This window comes from Lepeophtheirus salmonis, chromosome 4 (assembly GCF_016086655.4).
Source record: "Lepeophtheirus salmonis chromosome 4, UVic_Lsal_1.4, whole genome shotgun sequence".
NCBI lineage: Eukaryota > Metazoa > Arthropoda > Copepoda > Siphonostomatoida > Caligidae > Lepeophtheirus > Lepeophtheirus salmonis.
The window spans coordinates 52,770,649-52,781,543 of NC_052134.2; positions in this window are offsets into that span (position 1 = coordinate 52,770,649).

Genomic DNA, 10,895 nt, shown 5'->3' on the forward strand with positions numbered 1-10,895 from the left:
TTGGCTCAATTACTCCGAGTTGGTTTGAATAAGACTTGCCAAATTTAAGCACGACATATCATCATATGCTTGCTATTGTCTAAAGCTATTTTAAGTATACACCAGCCAAATATTCTCTCTCAAATTACATTTGAATACGACACGTCCAATTTGCAAATATCCTTACTGCTACTAGGGACGATTGCAACAGTTTGAGTTAGATATTAACAAAAATAAACTAAATAACTTGACTTCTCATGGAGTTGAATAATTACATTTCAGTGTATTATAACAAATTAAGATATAATGCAATTTGTACGCGGCTCTAGAACACTTTGGCGAAAAAATAGTTAATAGAGAGAGTGAGGATACTTGTTACAGAGGAGATATGTTACACTGCCAATAACTTTAAAATGTAAAGTTATCTAACCACCCTGTTCTTATACAATTGAATGTCTTTCTTTGTTTATCAAATCAACATAAAATCCGGGTTCCCTAATGCTTACAATTATAGAGAATTTGGACATTGAAATATTTGACACAAAAAGTAAACATTTTAGGTGAGTGTTTGTTGATATATATTTCTATCATAAAACATGAGTTTTAAATTTAATTTTATTAAATATCATAGTCTAGCATGTTGTTCAATTAATTAACATGTTTGTAACATATTATTAGTTCCAATATTCAGTTCACATCATTTATTCTAATTATAATACTATGGAGGATACTTGTTACACCCCATTTTTATTATATATACTTTTATTACATGTATAAATATTTAATTATGTTTATTTTTTTGTGTAATTTCATGTTATACTTTAATTAATTACCAATCACAGTAAATAGTAAAAAAATATTTTTTTTAATTTTTTTATTAACTATGCTCTTTTCTATAAATGTTTTATTTGCTTATCTTATATATATAATTATATGAATTTACTTTATACTGACAAACCGTAATAAAAAGTAAAATAAAAGCTTAAATATAACGAATGGCAGTTTTTACGTGTTTTCTCCTGGTGTATCAAGTATCCTACTTTTGGTTATTTTCAAAAACACTAATAAATAGCTATTAATTATTGCACTGCGTCAAAAATTCTTTGGAATTATTTGTCTTAGGTAACTACCTATGTCATATGGTCATGGGCGTTGAATTATCTTTTAAATTTTGAAACTTATGACAGTTAAAAATAATTTTGTATTTCCCACCCCTTTTTAAACTCAGTATATCTTGTTCATTATTAGTCACATCGGATCATACGAAAAGGCTTTGTAAAGGTGTATTTTACAAACATTTTTTGACAGTATTGCGATTGTTTGCAATCATTAATTATCGTGTGTCAATTATGGGGATCTCAAAGGAAGAAATTCGCAATATCTTACCTTTTTACTACATGAAAGGGAAAAATGAGTCAAAAGTGACCAAGGTAAATTTGCAATATGTATACGGGGCCGATACTCTTTCGGTTCGTGTTATACAACAGTCGTGCGAACAATTCCCCCCTCCTCTACTGTGAACAACTCAACCATTTGAAGCTGGCAATGGAACAGAAGCGACGAGCATTGGTGAATAAAAGACTACACCAGGCGGTACAAATCTTTGATGACGCGCCAGAAACTCAAGGAGCTCGGATGGAAAGTTTTTATACATCCACCTTACTGTCTTGACCTAGCACCAAGGGACTACCACCGGTTTCTATCTATGGCCAACACGCTTGGAGGTACAAATTCGGCATCAATAGATACCTGCGAAAATTTGCTGTCCGACTTTTTGCCAATAGTGACAAGGGGTTCTATAACAAGGGGATTGTGAATTTGGATTCTGGTTGGCAATAACTTATCGAACAGAACAGGGCATACTTGGCTTAAATCGGATGATTGTCGCACTTCTTATAAAGCATTGAAATAAAGCGAAAATACAAAATTACTTTATTCCCAACCAATGATTTCATGATGATTAATGCTAGAATACTATGTAATTATGATTTATATCACTCTTCTTTCAAAAGGTAAAGTGTTTAAACATTTGCCACGAATTGCAATAAGTATGAGTTAATTAATTAATAATTGATTCACTTCATTATAAGGATACTTCAACATTTGGCTCGAACCGCTATTAGAAAATCATGACAACCGATCAATCAATCAATAAATTAGAAAGAGAAAAAATGTTTAAAGAAGAGAGGAAGATTGAAATCAATCAATTATTCATCATGAAAACTTAAATGAATGTAAATCACACATATTTATTTGTCAATTAAATATTATGTGGTGTCTCAACACAAATGTACTGTTGAAAAAAATCACAACTATAATTTATATTCAAATATCTATCATTTTGCACGGCGTTACCTCGCTAACAGCAAAATACACCATGTATTTTGCTGTTAGCTATCAATTCCCTCTACTCCCTTGATACGTCATGGCTATTTCATAACTTATTCTTTTTGGTAAATACACAAAGTTATAAGTTATTCAATACGTGATATGCTCCGTTTCCAAAAGAACAGGAATACAATTTTATGTTGATCCCTCGTCGCTTACATATATAATATATATATTGGCTATTTATAAAAATAATATAATAACCACTCTTTTCATCAAATATTACTAAGCAATATTATATTATAGTATCGAATAAAATACTTTATACATTTGAATCATATCTAATTTATTTTAAAAATGGTGAAGAAATAATGTGACAGTGATAGTCAGCGAATAAATAAGATACAAATAGCGGTTGGTATGATTGACTTATTTGGCTAACTACCAGATGATTTCGGGTTTTTCTTCTTCTTTTCTTTTGGAGGAAAGGTTGCGTGATACAATAAAGATAACGACGTGTAATTGTAAATTCTAAGAAATGCCCTGTTCCTCGGTTCCTATAAGGAATATATCGCATACTTTAATAGAACGCTTTCACTATTCTCAGCAATTGCATCATAATTGAATAATTGAAGGGGAAGCCATATTGGGGCCTGATTCCTTATATTTTTATTAATAAAATAGACCAATCTCAAAAAAAAAAAAAAAATAAGAATGAAGAAACTTCCGAAAAGTTTTGTTTAAAAATAAACTTAAACTCTCCCATTGTAATTTTAATATCCTGCATAACTCAGGGTTATTAGGCGTCAATGAACAGACAATAAGGTAGAGAAACTTTACTTTAACAATATATATGTATACTCCCTTTTTCTTTTTAAATATGGCGCGCTGAGATTAAGCTACACACGCTCGTTACTACATTTTTATTTTGTGTGATGGAAGTTACTCCTCAGCCGAATGGCACAAGTGCTTTTCAATGTAATAACTTATGAGCACGAATATCATAGTCAAATTGAATTATAGTTCCGTTGAGAATAGAAAGAGGCTCTCAGACAAGCAAGCTATGATTAATAGAAAAATAAAAAACTCCAATCAGCAGCAAGGTAATGTTAAAATTAAATATATGGTAATCTTGAATTATTTAATAGTGACCTTCTATGTAAAGAAAAGTATATCTTATATGAGAAATGTATCAATTTCAATGTTATAAGAATTATTTTATAAACAATATGATTTTATATATTACAAATACATGTAATAGAATCATGTAGTATTACAGGTAATTCTTGTTTAGGCCATTTTTTTTGCCTAATGAAGGATTTAGTTAAAAATTAGGTTAACTCAAGGTTAATAGAAATACAAAGTTATACCAACACGCTTTTCCGACTGATGTTTGACTTCCCCCACGCTTTTCAGTAGTGACGTCAAAGAGTATATACTATTACTGTTAATCAAATCATTTCTAGTATTATTGGTAATATGGTGTTAATATACCGTTGTTATCCTCTATGATTTTGCCCAGCAATCGGTACAGTACATCAAATTGAAAATTCTACCAAGCCCGATTACATGATGGTCTAGCCTTGTATTACTATTAACCTTGGGTTAACTCATCTTTTCCTTTTTTTTTCAACCAATACCTTCGGTTGTATTATCCTCACATAGGATACGTGAGTATTCCATATGTCTAGAATTCCATCGCTAACCTAACCTTGTTCTAATAACATTGGAGCGGAACCAGTAACTGATATAGTGGCTATATTTACGGTAATTTGCTAAACCTCGTACACTCCATTTAGTGGTCTCAATTTGATGTCTCATCGTAAATCTTAAAGACACGTCCTAAAGTATGAACAATCTTTGCTAAATGACAACAGTGACGTTTCATCAATCAATCTTCACCAATTTTCATTAAAATAATAATTTCTTTAATTAGGGCTAAATTAAAAATATTTTGTGTGCAATAAATTACTTAATATTTTACTAAACTAATTAAATTAGTAAACTAAGGTACTTTACTATAATATTAGTGAAAATTATACTTTATAATTTATAAATTGTAGAGGTTGTTTTTAAATGTGGAACGTTTTGAAGGACCAATAACAGGGATGGTACTGATTTTAAGCCCCATATAAGGGACTGATACAAGTCTGTTCCGGTTGGTCCTACAAGAGTGGATAACTGGAGTGTTTATATTAGAGGTAATACACACTCAACCTCTTTTAATCAACACTATTAATTAATAAAATATTAGATTCAGTATGGCTCTTACACGTGGAAGGTGTTTAATGTCTAGTAAATGTCATCTCAACTGACAATTTATATAGCTATTTAAATAGATACAAATTGTACTAATTGCTAAAGAGTGTTGTTGATATCTAAATGTAAGTGACCGCCTTATGGACCGTTCCACATAGATAAATATAAATTATACAACATCTCTCTAAGACATAAAATCGTCTGAAATCTGTTGTAGACTTTTTATAGAATGGAGGGGTTATTTTTGTGTGAATACTACATAATAAATATATCGGATGTTTAGACGACATGCTCTCTACAAATTAAATATTGTAATCCTTTAGAACAGAGAAATCTCCTCATATAATGTGTAGACTGAAAATAAAATAAAACTACAATATATTAGTGTTGGATTCAATTACTACTTTAACTCGAAAAAAAAAAAAAAACTCGACTTGACTAAAGCCGGCAATTTTCTCCAAATTACTCAAGATCCCCCAAAATATCATGTCGAAAACTTCAATAAACTAGAAGTCGAATGATCGAAACTCAGAATATTCGATTAGGATTAATCTCATCCCCAGTTGTTTCTGCATTTATGTATCTACAGTTAAAGCTAGAGTAAAGTTGTTGGCAAATCTATTGCCATTTCTAATCTTCATCCTCGACTTTGATAATGGTCTTGATGCCCCCCTGTAAGCTCTGACATGTGGTAATAATGTAATTGGGACTCAAGGAGTTCCTATACTCACCAACAGGGGGCTTAAGTTATTCAAGAGTTGGTGTCTTTCCCCGAGACCCTCAATACGCAGATGAGTTTTGGATCTCTGTTGTTGTCGATTATCATTGGAGAAGGTGAAATGAGCGCATATTTTGTGTTTTCTTCAGAAAACGTGTGGATTGGGCATCACTGCTCAAAGGCTCGAACTAGACGCTACTCACTCAATATTTAATTACTCGAACTCGATAGTTATTATACGACTCCAACACTACAATATATATTATCACAACACACGTGTCTACATTTATTGACCAATATTATGATGTGTTTGTGTAAAACTAATTAGTTCCTTCCTTGATATGAGTCATGTTTCCACATGTCCCTTAGAGCTATACAATAAGTAGATGCATATATATTAAATATTTGTAAATTTCAAATTTACAAATGATGTACCGTTGTATCCCAATAATAATACACACTCATTTTATGATGGCTACACAATGAAAATTAATGGATAAAATATTCATTGCGGTATTCCAATGTGGTTGAAATAAATAGTATCTCTATATTGATAAAAATGGTGTATCGGGACTGCCTGATGTACAAGAATCGCTACTAGGGTGTCCTCTATCAAAAAACGCAACAGGATTTCAAATTTTAAACATTAAGACGAAGTGGAATCTCTGTCCAAAAATGAAATGACTCCGTGGAGTCATTTTTCTGCAGGTTTGTTGATTTTATTTTTTAATAAAAAAAATGATTTATTTAATTAAAATCTGATACTTTTGTTTAAAATCGGATATTTTTGAATAAAATCGATTTTTATGAAGCAAATATTAACAGCAGTAATACAAAATGTATTAGTTAATTAATTAACTAATGTTATTCACACATTCACAACGCTAGATACCAGGGCTGTTGAGTCTGAGTCGAGCTCGCCCGTAGTTGGGGCTTTAGCCTGTATGCGAAGTTGGACTCGCTAGTTGTTGGGTAACTCGTGAGCCCAAGTCCGGATACATCTGTGTGGTCTGCGACCGCGAAGAAAACAATACCACGATCATGGCTCTTGCAGCAAATCTATTATTTTAGTTAATTTTACATTATATACCTACGTTAGCAAAACTACAAGTATGTTCTTGTTCATTTCGGTACTTGCGCCAAATATAAGAAGAGTATAAAGTACTATTCATAATCCAGTGCCCACCTAAAATAATATATTCCCATGAAGAGTAATTAACTCAGTGCCTCAGTTCCTGTTGAGTCATACACCATGGATGTCAACTATGCGAATCAACCCTTCTGGACGAAAGCATGTTCCAGTTTGGTATTTTTTTTGACTAGTTACATCAACTGGCAAAATTTTTCTAATTCACACTGTAGACAATTCAGGCATTCATCACATTGCTGAGTACCTTCTACAACTTGCAGAATCTTCTATCAAGAAATGTGAAGATAACTTTCGTTGTAATGTTTGTAGTATCGTGAGATACAATGGAGTAAACATTATCATAATGTGGAAACTACTAGAAGAATCAACTGAACATAATATCATCTCCTATGGTTGTGTAGCAAACCTCCTAAATCGACTGGGTCATGACCTAGAAATTGACAGTATAAAAGAATATTTCAGTAATAGTCATTATGCAGGTGCAAAATACTGTCAAGAAGGTGGTCCGCGTTTGATAATGCCCCAAGATACTAGACGTAATTAGACTGCCTCAAGATTTATGTTAACAACTGCTTAATTCTAAGGATAATCTTTGAAGTTGACAGAGAAATGATTGATCCAACTGTAAGGAGTAAGGCTTCCAATATTGGACTCAAATACTCTACTAAGAAGCTATTGGTTCGATTAGAGCCGATAGCTAAGGCTCTTAATGAAGAAGAGATGAAAATGGCAATGGAATATGCCAATAAGAAATATCCAGCACTTGCTTCTATTATCATGAAGTTTCAGACAAGATCACAAATTATTCAGTCATCTAAGTTTACAGAACATTTGACCATGAGCATGTCACCTACTGAATGGTAGAAATCTCATGGTGGGTTTATGGAGAACCACAGCAGTGACATTCTCTCTGCAGGTTATCCACTTATATCTGACTGTTGTAGCGATATCATAAGGAGTAGAAAGAGTCTTTTCATCTTTTGGCCTAGTACATTCTAAGCTGAAGAACACAGAAACACAGAGTATGAATACAAAGCCGATCATATTCTACACCCGCTAGCTTTTTTATCAAATCCCAACCTCCACTCTCAAAAGGGAATGGATAAATTTGAAGAAAAAAACATATGGTACTGTATTTTTCTTATTGCCGATTTTTAATAATTATTATGAGGCAATACCTTGTTATGAATTATTTATACAATAATTATTTATTGAATTGATAATTTTATCAATGACTGTATATGAAATGACACAAATTCTAAATGAAGACCCTTGATTTGTATAAATTAATATAAAAATCGAAATCTAGAATACGATGCATTGAGGAAAAGGCTCATAATCAGTTAATAGTATCTAGTCAATTATTCCCAACTTTTGAATTAATTTTATTCGATCATTGCTATTGGGAATTCTTCACATCTGCTTAACAAGATCTAATTTCAATTTTACCAGTCCACTTTTAAAACACTAAGGATCATGGGAAATGCGAACACAGATAAAGAGAAATACAAGAAGTAGAAAATTTGACAGCTAACGACAAAATACAATGTATATTTTCATGTTATTTGTGAGGTAACATCGTGTATGGATAGAAACGAAAAATAACTTTATTTTGTACAGCAAAAATTTAAAAAAATTATCAAGCAATTGTATTTCCGTCAACTTCACTCTTTAGGGGTTTCCCCTTCATTCCTTTTCAGTATATGTTCTTCATTAATAACTAATGAGATATACAGGAGATGATCTCACTAACACGGTTTCAAACTACACGGAGTTCGCGATTTTTCAATTGTTCCAACTCCTTTTATAGTACCGAGGGGTTCATTAAAATCTAATCACTTTGAATTTATTAATTAACAAATCAGTTTTAACTAAATTAATACTATAAATAGATGTATATCTCAGCTCTCTCAATAATTAATGTAGACACCCTTAACGGCTAGGGAAGGCCTGACACCTACTGCGGATGTAGTCCTCTGTCATGGCGTCACAGTGTCCACCCACCTTTTTGTTAGATCTCTAAACAGTCTGATGTGAAACTACGATAAGTCTTGTATGGACCCGCATGGACTTGAGGGGATTGGCCTTTCTATAACTCTTCCGAGTCCAGTTTGCCTTTCTTCCTGTACGTTTCGGGCATGCTGACAGCGTTGACGGTGGTCCTGGGAGACGCCCAATTACTTGGAGTGCGCGAATAGAAATTCGTGCATCACGTTCAAGTGTCATTTTGTCGTCTTGTACAGAAGCTAGGGAGCTCACGTTTGTTCTGTTTTGTAACTAATTGGTTATGCTTTAATATATCGGAATATGAATTATTTTCAATAACTTAAACTTCAATAATTATTGAATTAATAGGAGTTCAGATTTCAAGGGACCACCCGGTAAAACGCAGTTTTTCGTTTAATTAAAGTATAAAAAGACATAGAAACTTAATTTTAAGATATGTAGGCAATTAATATTCGTTGATTTATTCGTTCCTTAGTTTTACATCAAAATTGCTTAGGCCAGTGGTTCTTAGCCTAATTGGAGGTACTGGGCCCTGCTGGCTTCATCAGTGCATTTACCAAACCTCTTCCTGATTGGAAAAATAAATATGATTTCTTCAGAACATAAGTATATATTTTATTAGTACACAAAATGAACAATTCATCAGTTGCATCAAAAAACCACTGTGTTCAAAGAGCAAAACCAACAAAACATGAATTTCACACAAAAAAACATAACTTAATGAACATAAATCGGACACAAGTTCAGAAATGCGTGTGTTCGCCTTAGCAAGTGTCACTCTCAGATCGATTTCGCAACAGAGTATGTTCCTTTTCTTCGTTTTCATATCGACCATCCTCGAAAAGGATTTATCACAACTATATGTTGTTGCAAACGGTATAAGAATCTCCAGGGATTTCTTTGCAATACGAGTGTATAGTACGATTTTCTGACACCAAAAAGTTGACAGCGTTGTTGTTCTGAAGAGATACTGTTGAAGCTGGCTCTCTTCACTTTGAATTCAGCAAATTCTTGTACATCCCATCTTCATGCAGCTTTAGGAAGGGTTCCTTCAGATTTCCCTGTGCCAGACTACAGTTGTTCAACCTGGAAGTGCAAATTATGCATTGAGGACGCTGACCCCCACCAAATTCGACATAGTCAGAGAAGGTATTGTAAGGTTAAAAGAAAATAACAAATGACGTAAAATCATATACCCAAAAGTTGAATTCTGTGTCCACCGAGTTCCCTGCAGCACAGATATCAAAGCTTAGCAAGGTGGCCTAATCACCTGCAGCTAATGATGGACAAGCGGAGCGTAACGTCACAAAAACAAGAATCGGCTGTATTTATTTAGTGTAACACATTTTTGCTAAGCAACTAAATATTAGTAATCTAACACGGAGAAGAAACATTTTTGAATCTCACAGCGGATATTTACCGTTGCCTTTTCATATTGGTTTCCCCCTCTCTGAGTGATTCTATGCTGTTCCGCCACACTCACACTGAAAGGAGGTCACCCCTGTCGACAATCGCTTCAGTGGATGCGGGAGCTTGCCGAACCCCTGAAAGTGTCTCACCGAACCCATAGGGTTCAATCGAACCTCGTTAAGAACCTCTGATATAGGTACTGTTTGATGTACAAGAATTGCCACTAGGGCTCCTTCTATCTAGATCTCAAATTTTAAACTCGAGGAGGAAGTCAAATTTCTGATGAAAACTCAATTTACTCCATTGTATCATTTTCCTGTGATATAAACTTTGCTTTGAGCTTCTTGGATTTTTTTTTCATTTCATAATGTTTTCAGACATATTTATCGTTTAAAATCCTATTAAGTTTTGCTGCAATACTAGTGCCTTGCATTTTAGGATGGAAGAGTTTAACTGTTTATTGGGATTAGAGAAGGGGGGAGGGGTAGTTGCCCTCATTTCATACAATTCTGATACGATTCTTAGATATAGAACTGTAAGTTTAATATAACATTTTTACACAGCCTCCCTATTGTTGATGCCAGCCATTTTGGAGCCCTAAACAATAAAGCTTTCAAATAATGAGAACCCTTTTTTAATTAATGTTAATAAAAATAGTCAACTATTGAATGTCAAAATGTGGCCAACATATAAAAAGATTATTGACCTTCAAAGATATATCCTCTATTGGGTAGTTTCATTATTATTGTGACCCTAAAATGTATTAAAAATATGTTAATACATATTTTCTGCAGCGTCCACAGGATTATATAATTTTTTTTTTTTTTTTGGGGGAGGGGGAAGAATTTTGGAATTTAAAAAAAAAAAAAAAATTTTATAATATGAAATGTTTGGGAAAAACATCCATAGCTATTCTCAAAAATTAAATTTTCAGAAAAAAGTTTCAAAAATTAAATTTAAAATATTAAATTTTTTGGAAAAAATTTTTGCTGTTCACAAAAAAATTAAAAATTTTTTTTCAAAAAAAGGCGGAAAATTAGATAA